The sequence below is a fragment of the Rhineura floridana genome, chromosome 4 (assembly GCF_030035675.1).
Source record: "Rhineura floridana isolate rRhiFlo1 chromosome 4, rRhiFlo1.hap2, whole genome shotgun sequence".
NCBI lineage: Eukaryota > Metazoa > Chordata > Lepidosauria > Squamata > Rhineuridae > Rhineura > Rhineura floridana.
In genome coordinates, this window is record NC_084483.1 from 73043726 (window position 1) to 73056696 (window position 12971).

Genomic DNA, 12971 nt, shown 5'->3' on the forward strand with positions numbered 1-12971 from the left:
AGGATTTCTGCTAACTAGCGTTCTTTGGAATACATTCAAATTAGTATCTGACCATTTTTGGCATCGAAACCTTCTGTCTGATGACTAATGTAGTTTAAAAGGTCAAGAAAGAATATGCAAGGGGGATACCTTTATAACTGGAACCCCATTAATATGCAAAGATGTGGCATATCTTTCAAGTTATATATTAGCAGTAACTTCAGTTGTTTGCTGTTTCTGGCACAATATATGAAACTGATTGAAACTTTAACCACAAGTGGAAAAAGAAATAACAAACAGAGGCTGGTCAGAAATGCTTAACAGAAGAGTCTGGAAAGAAGCGATTAACCCTGCCAGAGTTGATAAGGCCTGTAGAAAATCCAATAAATTATTTGGCAAATGTTTTAGGGAGCATGGTGGGATGATCAGATACAGAACCTTTGGATTACACTTATCCAGTGTGCCACCTGTTTAGTCTGGAGTAGGCTCTGTGATTCAGATACAGACTGTGCTGCATTCCTGCAACTTACACAGGAGGCAAGTTGTGTGTGTGTGTGCGTGTGTGCGTGTGTGTGTGTGTGCGTGCGTGCGTTACCTTCATGCTCTGTTGATGAGGTTTCAGAAAACAGCTGTCTGGCCAATGTGAGAAATGCTGGACTAAAGGAACCTTTGGTCTGATCAACCAAACCTTATGTTCTTTGGAGCTGGCAGTCTGGTAAAATGCTGAATTATAATTCTTGGAGCTTAGCCAGGTCACCATCTCTACAGGCAGACAACAGTGCAAGAAGTATTGATTGGATTAATGAGACTGATCAATTTAAATAAATAGAATTTAGAACCAGAAGACCTGGGACAATACCTCTGAAGGCATTAAGGGCTTAAAAGGAAACTGAGCCACCTTACATAAAAAAAGCCTGCTGGATCAGACCAGTGGCCCATCTAGTCCAGCATCCTATTCTCACAGTGGCTAAGCAGATACCCATGGGAAGCCGACCAGCAGGCCCTGAGTGCAAGAGCTCTCAGTTGAAAACCAGCAACTGGTTTTCAGAAGCATACTCCCTCTTGGCTATTTATTTATTATTTATTTATTTACTAGGTTTATATCCCACCCTTCCTCCCAGTAGGAGTCCAGGGTGGCAATGTGAATTCTGTCTCAAATCATGATTTCATTAAAATAAAACTTGTATCTGGGACAGCTCATTTAATCTGACTGTTAATATTAAGTGCTGCAGGAAATTTTGAACATTTGTTTTTCAACCATTCATTGGGTGGGTGCGGATGAAACAAAGCCTCCCAAAAGTTTATGGGGTGGGAAAATATTTTTTTCCTGAAATGTTTAGAAGGGTGTTGCCACTTGCCTTACTTAACCTTGGAACCATCTGCACTATACATTTAGAGCAGTACTATAACACTTTGAACAGTCATGGCTTCCCCCCAAAATCCTGGGAACTGTATTTTGTGAAGGGTGCTGAGAGTTGTTAGGAGACCCTTATTCCCCTCATAGGGCTACAATGCCAGGAGTTCCCTGGGAAGAAGGATTAACTATTAAATCACTCTGTAGCTCTTTGAGGGAAATTGGGGTCCCCTAACAACTCTCAACATCCTTCATAAAATACAGTTCCCAGGATTCTTTCAGGGGCACATTTCCTGGACTGCTTTGGGAGCAACTTCACAAGAGCCTTGGGAAATTGACAGCCCATCTTCAGCTATGAAGAAGGTAAAGGCAAAAGTGTGAGGTTGTATGTCATGAGAGAGACAGACAAAGAGAGAAACAGAGAGAGAGATCTGGGTGATGACACCTTGAGGGCCTTTTGTCTCTGAGAATATGATGCGAGGAAGCAGACAAGCAGCTTGTTAGGAGCACCTCCTCTGATTCCACTTATGCTCCATATTTATAAATAAAATCAATATTATTTAATTAATTAATTAATTAGTATCCCACCCTTACCTCCCAGAAGACGACGAAGGTGACAAAGAAAACACTGAAAACACTCGAACACATCTTAAAAACAGACTTTCAAATATATTGAAACATCTCTAAAAACATCTTAATAAAAAAAAGGCCTAAACATCTCTATTGCTCCTTAATATGATAACCAAATCCAGGTCACACTGCCCTTGAGAAGTTGTCAGCGGTATAGTTGAAAAAAAGAACATTGTGAAAATATAAGGAAAGCAGCAATGCTTACTACAACATTTTTCCTAAAAGAAGAACAATATTCTCTTCTTATTTCCTTCTACAGAGTGGTTTTATCTAACCTTCTGCATCAAAGACAATCATTCTGCACCTGTGAAAATATGTAATAAGTCCTCGCATTAGTATAATTAGCTCACATTTTTCTCGATAAACACCTTGGGGTTTACTTATGAGTTTACAGTTTGAGATTTTGAGAGTGTGTCCATAGTTTAGCTTAGTGCTTAGCACAAATCCTTAGTGCTGTTGTCCTGTGCCCAGTATGAGGTTCCACTTGTAATTTCAAATGGCAGATTTCCAATCCATTGCTTTGAAGACTCCAGGTAATGTTTGATGTTAGTCATGCCCAGAGTAGACCCATTGAAATTGAGTTAAAGGATGTTAATGGTCTACTCTGAGGCCACATTTACACCATACATTGAAATCACTATTACACTACTTGAAGCAGCCATGGCTTCCCCCAAAGAATCCTGAGAATGGTGGTTTGTTAGGGTGCTAGGCGACTCCTGTTCCCCTCACACAGCTACAATTTCCAGAGTTCCCTGGAAAGAGGAATTGATTGGTAAAGCATTCTGTAACAATCTACAGTTCCCAGGATTCTTTGGGAGAAGCCAGGACTGTTAAATGGTATAACAGTGCTGTAAATAACAGAGTGCCTATGGACATACTACCCTGAACATGCGCGATCTCATCTGATCTCAGAAGCTAAGCCGGGTCAGGCCTGGTTAGTACTTGGATGGGAGACCACCTGGGAATACCGGGTGCCGTAAGGCTTAGAGGATGGCAATGGTAAACCATCTCTGAATGGCTCTTACCATGAAAACCCTATGAATATATCCAAAAAAGATTGATAGGGTTATAACTGACTTGAAGGTATATAACAACAAAATAACAGAGTGCAAACGTGACCTGAGTATGACAGACTACAATTCTAATCCATCTAGCTGAGAGTAAGCCCTACTGAATTCAATGGACTTACTTCTGAGTAGACATAATTAGAATTGTGCTATTACTTGGACATTTGTACCATTCCATAGATGTTTAGGGAATATGTAAGCTGTGGAAAACCATAAATGCATTTCTGTGGCACTCATGCAGGAGAACTCCTCAGTAGATGGAACATTCTGTTTGTGTGAATGTGTCCATGAATACATAGAAACGGCTACCATAGTAACAGCAGTATATTTTTATATTTTCCAGAACAGACCCCAGGATATTCTGTGATTGGTGATATTAGTAGTTCTATGATTATGAACTTTACAAGCAACAGTATGTTCCATCATATTCTTCTTTAAATGTGTCATCTTATTTATTGATAATATGTCACAATAAAATGTCCCATTAAATACTTTACCAGTTAATTTGTTATGTACTCCACTAAACTAGCTGATCATTTCTTTCCAGTGTTCTAGAATGGATGCTTCAGGATATCCTGGCTATCTCAGAATTCCAACAGAAAACGTGTGGCTGATAGAATATTCATTTTATTATTGACAACAGTTCCAAAGAGTTTATAACTGCAATGATTAATTACAGAGGATGCATCAAGACTTATCAGTAAAACAAAGATATTTAAAGCACTGAGTCTGAAAAACTATGTACACAGAGAGAACAATAAATTGTAAAAAACACGTAAGACTGCAATCTAATACACACTGACCTGGGAGTAAGTCCTATTGAATCCAGTGAAGCTTACTTCTGAGTAGTCATGTATTGAATTGCAGCCTAAGTAATGTTTATGCAGACTTTTCAAGAAACAAATACTGGCAAGTTTTGACATCAGAATATGGGTGACAACAGAAGGACTTGACAGAGGCTTTATAACATTGAAGAAAGAGACTCAGTATCAGATACTCAGTCCCTCTATCATCTATAGAAAATGTGGGAAATCTATTAGCACGCAGAGGCTTTGGAAAAAAGCCAAGCAAAAAGGTTTTTTTGCTAAACTAGAATGTAACCAGGAAAAATAACGAAGCGCAGCATGATCTTCTGTTCCTGAATGAACTTTTTTGCACATAATGAAAGGCCTTTGCAAAAAGCGCACATCAAGTCCCTGTAGAGCCTTATCATTAAGGGAATATAATGCACATTTGCAACAGAGCTGGGGAACTTTTTTCAGCCCAATGTGGTGAAGAAAGATGGCTCCGATGTCAGTGGAGCAGTGAATCCACTCCAGGTTTTAGTCTGAACTTTCAAGGAGCTGCTTACCTTGGACAGGATTCACTGCCCCACTGACATTGGAGCCACTAGCCTCTGCTGGCCCAATGGATGCATTCCGTCATGGATAACTTTCCGGGGACCACATGATAGAGGTGGGCAGACCGAGAGGTAAAAACAGGCAGACCAACAGATGTGATTTTGTTCAATAGGCTACATTCCAGCCGCACAACAGTCAAAACATGCACACGCACATATATCTCCCCATCCAGGCAAGCAAAAGGCAGTATTATGATTCAAGGCTATATTCCAGCCAGGCAATAGCACTTGAAGAGACTGCAGAGCAGAGTCTGGCCCAGGGACAATCCTGAGGGCTAAATAAAGAGGCCAGGAAGCATTCCCTACCCCTATTTGCAATATCTATTCAATCTATCAAAAGTGAAATTCATAACTGCAGTACAATGTATCAATACATCATTTCATTAAAATCATTAAAAGGTTTCTTTTTAAAAAAAAACTTGCCTGTAGTTTCCTAGTGAGTTCAGCAAATAGCACCACCTTATAAATAACATAGCACCAGCTATCTATGATTAATTCTGTACAATACCTTGTAGCAGTTTACCAAAGATTGTAAAAGAATATCTGATAAAAATGTCTCCCTTGGTTCAGTGTGTAAAGGATAGATCAATAGATAGTGTACAATATCTCCATCATGCTAGCATCCAAAACCACAGTTTTGCTCCTGCCATGCTTTAACTGTATAGCACCTCCTTCCGAGAAATGCGGATAGCATAAATCTTAACTGAGGGACAGACAAGTCAAGAAAGTATTTGTTTGTTTGTCTGTCTGTTTGTTTGTTTGTTTTATGAACTGTCTCTCTCTCTCCCTTCCTCCCAAAGGAAGCCAGGGTGATAAACAATAATGTGCAAAATAATGCACCAAAAAAAGAAGATTTAAAATATTTAAAAAGATTAAAAATTTCTAAAACACTTTAAAACATTAAGCTTTATAAAAGGATCTTACGAGATCTTAACATAACCTCTTATCATCTTTCTGAGCATCATGACTACCTATCCAGTCCCTTCATTTTTAAAGGTTATGAAGGATTGTTTGAAATTATTTGAATTTTATATTTTCATTGAATGTGGGATTGCTGGTTTTGACAAGGAACCAATGACATAAATTACAGGAACCGTTATCCTTTCTGACCATTAGCCAGCTGCAAAAAATTGTAACTATTCCCCCCCTATTTCACAAAGTGATATTCCTAAGCAGGACATAGTATGGGTAGGAGATTCTGGGTAGCCCTGAGATTTGCTATGATATTTCTGGTCAAGGAGATAATGATAACAATAACTCCTAAAATGAAGTGGAGAGTTTTATTACTCCCCATCTAGAGTTAGGCATTCCCACATCACCTGCTTTGGAGCTCTAAGGAGCAAATGTAAGTCCAAGAGACTCATGAGCATTATTTAAAACAACTCTGTCTTGCAGAAGGGACTGCTACCCGTAAGGATCAATGTGCCTCCAGTCAGGATAAAGAAAAGGGATCTACTGTTACATAATTGAGCAATATTCCCATCTACTTAGATATCACTCTTTCTGCCAGTTTCCAATAGTGAATACAGTGTTGTCAACTGTTTAAGCAACAACACTTCTGTAGAACTTTGAAAGTTAGGACAAAAGTGATAGAAATCATTCTTTTTCACTATGTGGTAACAGTCTCCACATCTCACCTTTTCTCTTATTTAACATGGGGGCCCTTTATAGCTTTTTTCCTGCGTCTTGTGCTATGTCAGCACATTCAAAACAAAAAAGTAGCAACAAACAGCAATGTGTAGAATTTCTTCTTCTCCCCCCCCCAAAGTGTGTTTGTGTGTAATCAGTTTTAACTTCCACAATAAAATTAACATAATACAATTCAGAGTTCACAAATCACCTTTATGAAGGGATGATGGTCACTCATAGAGATGATGTATAATGAGTAATAGAAATATTATAGTTTAATGGGGATTAGGTCATGATAGATTAGAGCAGAAAACATGTGGAGAGTAGATCAATTAATCATAATCACTGTCAAGCCAATTAATATTTACAGAATAGTGAAATGCTTCATAATGATGGGATATTTCAGTTGTTACCAATCTCATAATATAGAAATCTGCATGCATAAACCTTTACATTTCACCTTTCCTAAACTTCATCCGGTACTTTTTATGGTTTGTTTTAAAATGTAATATATAATGTTACTTTCAAAATGTCTAAAAAGAAAGAAAAGAAAGAAAAGAAGTTTATCATAGCCTTTCTATATTTATAAATATTTATGTTTCATTATATTCATAGGAATAGTTAATACATACAGGGTTTCTTTCTGTATATGATTTCTCCTAACTACTCCTGGGGAGGGCATCATAGGAACAAATGTAATGCAGTTGTGAAGTAGGCACCATATGTGAAAGATTGTCTCACCCCTTATATATCCAGTCACTGCATTCTACGGGTGAGGGCCTCCTGCAGATACCATTTTATCAGGAGGTCCATTCGGCACAACATAGAAAGTGGGCCTTTAGTGTTGTGGCACCGACCCTTTGGAATTCCCTCCCCATAAAAATTAGGTATGTGCCAGCTCTGTTATCTTTTCAGTGGCTACTGAAGACCTTCTGTCAACAAGCCTTTCAAGCAGAGACCTTATCCCACCTGTGTTACCATTGTGAGATGCCTGAAGCTGGTGTGTGCCTTTTTGTTTCCATTAGAAGACTTCCCCAGTGATCCAAAGCCCTTCCGGTGCTTCCTGATACGAAAAAGACCCATGGGAGGAGTTACCTCATGATATTTTCTCCTGGGCTTTAAATGAACGACAGGAAGCTAAGGAGGCTAGCTACCAAGTGCCTGAGACTGGTGTGCAAGCTGATTTTGTTATCCTTCCTTTTACCTTTTCAACAAGTCTTTCCACATTGAAAGGCTTTACTTTTAATAATACACCAATAAATCACTGTCAGATGCATGGCATGCAGTCTCTTACCGTGGTTTTAACTAAACTATGTCTCTTATGTAGGAATCAGATGGAATCTAAAGAATTTTGTTTTGCACAATCTGTCCTGCACTTTTTAAAGTCTAAGAACTCATCTCTGAGTAACCAGATCTTCATACTTCCAAGTCTCAGAGCCAATTAGAATTAAATAAATAATGACTGACATCATGCACTGAACTTGGATGATAGAGCTTATTCTTATTAAATTGATTATTCCATAGGGCAAAGGCAGGCTGGAGTGTTTCTACAAACATATGTGTATACATCTGTCTTTCTGTGTAAAATTTAACTCTGCTTTAAAGTTAAATAAAATTTCCAAAGCTGCAAAATTGCAGCTGTATGTGATAGACAGTATTAAGTACAGGAAATTAAACACATGCAGACAGACACAATCAATCATAGAATCATAGAATTGTATAGTTGGAAGGGGCCTATAAGGCCATCGAGTCCAAGCCCCTGCTCAATGCAGGAATCCAAATTAAAGCACACCCAACAGGTGTCAGTCCAGCTGCCTCTTGAATGCCTCCAGTGTTGGAGAGCCAACCACCTCCTTAGGGAATTGGTTCCATTGTTGTACCGCTCTAGCAGTCAGGACATTTTCCCCAGAGCTTGGAAAAGTTACATTTTTTAAACTACAACTCCCATCAGCCCCAGCCAGCATGGCCACTGGATTGGGCTGATGGGAGTTGTAGTTCAAAAAAGTAACTTTTCCAAACTCTGATTTTCCCTGATGTTCAGTCAAAATCTGGCTTCCTGTAACTTAAGCCCATTATTCCGTGTCCTGCACTCTGGGACAATCGAGAAGAGATCCTGGTTCTCCGCTATGTGGCAACCTTTCAGGTACTTGAACAGTGCTATCAAAGCACCCCTCACTCTTCTCTTCTCAAGGTTAAACATGCCCAGTTCTTTCAGACTCTCTTCATAGGGCTTTGTTTCCAGTCCTCATTGCCCTCCTCTGAACCTGTTCATTTGTTTGCATCCTTCTTAAAGTGTGGTGTCCAGAACTGGATGCAGGACTCAAGATGAGGCCTAACTAATACCAAACAGAGGGGAACCAATACTTCACACGATTTGGAAACTATACTTCTCTTAATGCAGCCTAAAACAGCATTTGCCTTTTTTGCAGTCACATCATACTGTTGGCTCATATTCAGCTTGTGATCAACAACAATCTCAAGATCCTTCTTGCAAGTAGTATTGCTGAGCCAAGTATCCTCCATCTTATAACTGTGCATTTGGTTTCTTTTTTCTAGATGTAGAACTTTGCACTTATCCTTGTTAAATTTCATTCTGTTCTTTTTATTTATTTATTTATTAGATTTATATCCCGCCTTTCCTCCCAGTAGGAGCCCAGGGCGGCAAACAAAAGCACTAAAAGCACTCTAACATCATAAAACCAGACTTTAAAATATATTACATCCTTAAAAACATATTAAATCAAAACATCTTTAAAAACATCTTTTAAAAAAAAAAGCTTTAAAAACATCTTTAAAAGCAATTTCAACACAGACACAGACTGCGATAAGGCATGTTGAAAGAGAAAGGTTTTCAGTAGGTGCCAATAACATAACAGAGATGGTGACTGCCTAATATTTAAGGTGGGGAATTCCAAAGGGTTGGTGTCACTACACTAAAGATCCTCTTCTTATGCCCAATGCTCCAGCCTATCAAGATCCCTTTGAATTTTGTTTCTGTCTTCCAAGGTATTAACTATTCCTCCCAATTTTGTATCATCTGCAAATTTGATAAGCATTCCCTGTACCTCCTCATCTAAGTCATTAATAAAAATGTTGAAGAGCACTGGACCCAGGACTGGGCCTTGTGGTACCCTGCTCATTACCTCCCCCTAGTTTGAGAAGGAATCATTGATAAGCACTCTTTGAATATGATTCTGTAGCCAGTTAAGCCAATAAATTAAGTCTGGTTGTTTTGTAAGCTTCTCTGAGCCCAGCATGGAGTTTCCTACTTTTAAAATGATAGTAGGTTGAAGAAACAAACTGGTACCATCGCAACATATGTAAAGATTCACAAAAATGGCAAGCAGAGGCTGAATGAACATGAACCTAGGTTCAAACTAGACACCGTGTTTCCTAGATTACATGGATACGAGTTTCTGTTCAATTTCTATTTCAGATTGTTATCCCTTGCTGTTTTTCTGCCATTATGTATACTTGAACAATGCAAATTTTTAACCTTCTTTGGGCAAGGAAATGACATCAGTTCCTCTAACAGTGAATTCATGATAACCTATAACCCTATTCAGTACATGTGAGTACTAAACACTTGAAGGAGCCACTGGGAACTCCATAACCTCAGTGTTAATGCTTCTCTGCATGCAGGGTTCCCAGCACAGGGATAAGAATCCCCAAGGTTGGAAATACTTATGTGCATAGAAGTGCCAACCACATGTCAACTGGGGGCATGGCGAGCAGGCATGATATTGGTGAGAGGTCAGCATTTTCCCTGGTCCCTTCATGTGCGCAGTGCCCACAGGCACCAAACACCTAAACAGGACTTTTTTCAGTATTTGCTTTGTGTCTCCAAAAGACATGAAGCACTTGACTTTTTTTATCAGGGCAGAATGTTCCAGCGCTATTCAGTTTAATCTTGTCGACCCGAGGAAAATATTTTGACATTGCTGAAAAGGTATGTTTGCAAATCTGAATCAATGTACGACAGTAATAAAATACCTACAGCCGCTGGTTTTGCTATTAACAATATTGACTTAACAATAAATGCTTGCAGATAAAAAACCCATTATAGTATTATGCCTCCTGTCAAAATTATACCAGCTGTGACAAGCATTTCCCATAGTAAGTATTTGGAGAAACCCTTTTATTATCCTATCCATTGCACCTCCTTTCCCCTTGCCTGTTTTGAGTGCAAGAGCCCTTGCAATTCTCCGCTTCAGAATGAGAGAAAATGCAAAGAGCCAAGATAAGCATCAAAATAGGGAATGCAGGGAAGAGGACACATTTCAGAACATGCCCTTCCCCGGGGCTTTCAAGGAATAGAGAATAGATTTGCTCATATGTATCTTTGCCATCCAGTTTCCTCATAAGATCTGCTGTCCTGCTGTCTCCAGTAACTCTGAGAGCTTTCCTCGCTATTGAACTGCATCTGCTGCCATCCGTTTTGGTTTTTTTCCCATGGTTATCCAACTGCAGTGCTTCACAGGAGCCCAACTTGCAGAAATTTTTCATGATCTCTGCAACAAAACAATCTTATTGGAAGGAATGGGAACAGATTGATTCTGAACTGCTATTTGCACAATGTGAGATAAAGGGAGGATGGTATCTTTTAACACATCATTCTGCACTTATTCATATAGGTAGGATGCAGCAGGATATATTACAGAAAAGTATCATTTATTACCTACAAGCCTTCTCTCTCTTTTTTCTTCTACTTCTATCTTCCCTTCTTTGTTTTCCCTTTCTCACTTCCTTTTTTTCTTTTGAGCACAGCATACTACTGCACAATCTCCCACTGCACAAAATCTGCAGAGACAAAGGCAACAAGAAAATAACGAACAAGACACAGCCTTCTGTCCACTTATATCTTCACAAATATGGATGTGTATTCCTTCATATGCCATGAAATGTCATATCTACTCTTTAGGCATTGCTGATGTCCAGATTAAACTGAGCAAGCTTGAAACTTGCCATCCATCCCTGACCTTCTCACTGTCTTCCAAATGGCCTGGATCGTTTCACAGCCATAAGAGAAGGAAAAAAAGAATTAGCTAGAAGAGCATTGCTCAGAGTGCCTTTGGCTATACCAGTCAAATTGAACTGGGATTCCAGGAAACATGTTATATATTGTTTCCTACTCCCCACTTCCTTGACCTGTTTGAATTCCCAAGAACAACCATCATAGGCAGGTTCAATCTCCTTGTGAGGTTCATGGATGTTTTAAAAATAATCTCTCTTCAAACCTTTTTCTCCATGGACCACTTGAAAACTGATGAGAGTCTTGGAGGTCCACTTCATGATTTTTCCACCTATTATAGCCATTGTAATGCACTGTGCTACATGCTATATGATTTTTAATTGTATTTTTACAGGCATACCATGGTCTGCATGAATGAAGCTTGTGGACCACTGGTGATCCCCGGACCACAGTCTGGGAAACCTTGTCCTAATGTGTAGCTAGCCCTTAACTTAGGGGGTCACATTGCTAATTCTCCAGTACATACTTTGCAGCTTTGTTTCTTTTCAAGCAATGAAAGGCTTCTGGAGCAAAACTAGACTCCTGAGGAAAAATACTCTCTTCAGCTACCAAGCCAGAGACAAAAGAAGGGTGTGGAAGGGCTGCCATCTTTGGGAACAGGACTTCTCAGAAATCAACTGCAGACTGTGACTGGAATTTCGGTCTTGGGGCTCCTTCCCTGATTGCATTCTCAAAATGGCTCTCTAGGTAAATGTGTTGCTGTCCAGGCATCTATGCAATACAACTTGGTAAAACTTCTGGCAAAGACACAAAGAACTTTTCCCTGAGCTCTCTTTTTCAATTGACTTTCACTCTTCATGAATTTGAGTAATGGAACAAAGAAAACATGTTGCTGCAAAAGCATTTTTGGATTTTGTAACACAACCAGATGTGCTCCTTCTGTCCTTAAGAGTGAGATGTGTTGCTGTGGCTAATGTTGAAATTTGATGGGATATTTGCTGAATTTGAAGCAAGATTATTGCTGTCTCTTTACTGTTGCCCCTCCAAGTGGCCCCACATAATGTCAGAGAATGAAAACTGTAGGTGAGTAGGTCTCCTTCAGCATTTTTGCCTCCTCCTTTACATTAGTTTCTGTTTACTTTAGCTCGGCAGTGACATGACCAGAACTAAATACCTCATTTCAGATTGTGATTGTTTGACCAGGTTTTGCACTTTTCTATTTTTCAATATTGATGAAGGTTCTGAATGCCTGTTGAGTCTTTAATATGAAGTGCCCGTTTTTCTGACCTTTCTTGAACTCTTTATGATTTTTTTGTTTTGTAAGAGCTCTGTCTTGTGTGGAAACTTTCTATATCAATAGTTCCTTTTTCCTTTTGGGACTTATTATATTGACCCTTCTTGGACTCTAGTTAGGACTGGAACTCACTGCTTTCTGTTGTAAGATGCAACTGAGGTTATGGGAAATGCAGTATTTTAGAAATAAGCAATAATTGTGTTTGTATCATAAGGAAACAGTGGCTTTTGTCATCATGAGGGCACATGTACTTCGTACATTTTTGTATAATTTTTTTTGTGGGTTTCCTGTCAAGCTTCTGAGGAAAGAAAAAAAAGGCATTGCTTTTCTCAGTGTCTGTGATAAGGGTAAATTTTCCACCGAATACATATAGAAACAACTCTGCATTATTTTTTAAAAAATGCATACAATGGGAATGCAACTTAATTAATGCAAAGCAGGCACATTTTTTGTCCAGTCTTTTTTGCTAATTCCCCTCTCTAATGCCATGCACATACTTCTTGAGAATTTCATTGTACGCAATGTTGAATCAGGAGATGCCACCTTTGTGGCTCTTAAGCTTCTTTTGGTTGAAAATGTTGTTTTTAACACATGTCTAGACAGCACCTTGTTAAAAAGCTTTTAATCCCTGACTGGGACTCCAAACA

At 39.1% G+C, this 12971-nt stretch overlaps 1 pseudogene; it reads left to right on the forward strand.

Annotated features, from left to right (window-relative positions):
* Positions 1 to 2827: 2827 nt before the first annotated feature.
* On the forward strand, positions 2828 to 2946 carry LOC133384617 (5S ribosomal RNA; annotated as a pseudogene).
* The last annotated feature ends 10025 nt before the right edge of the window (positions 2947 to 12971 follow it).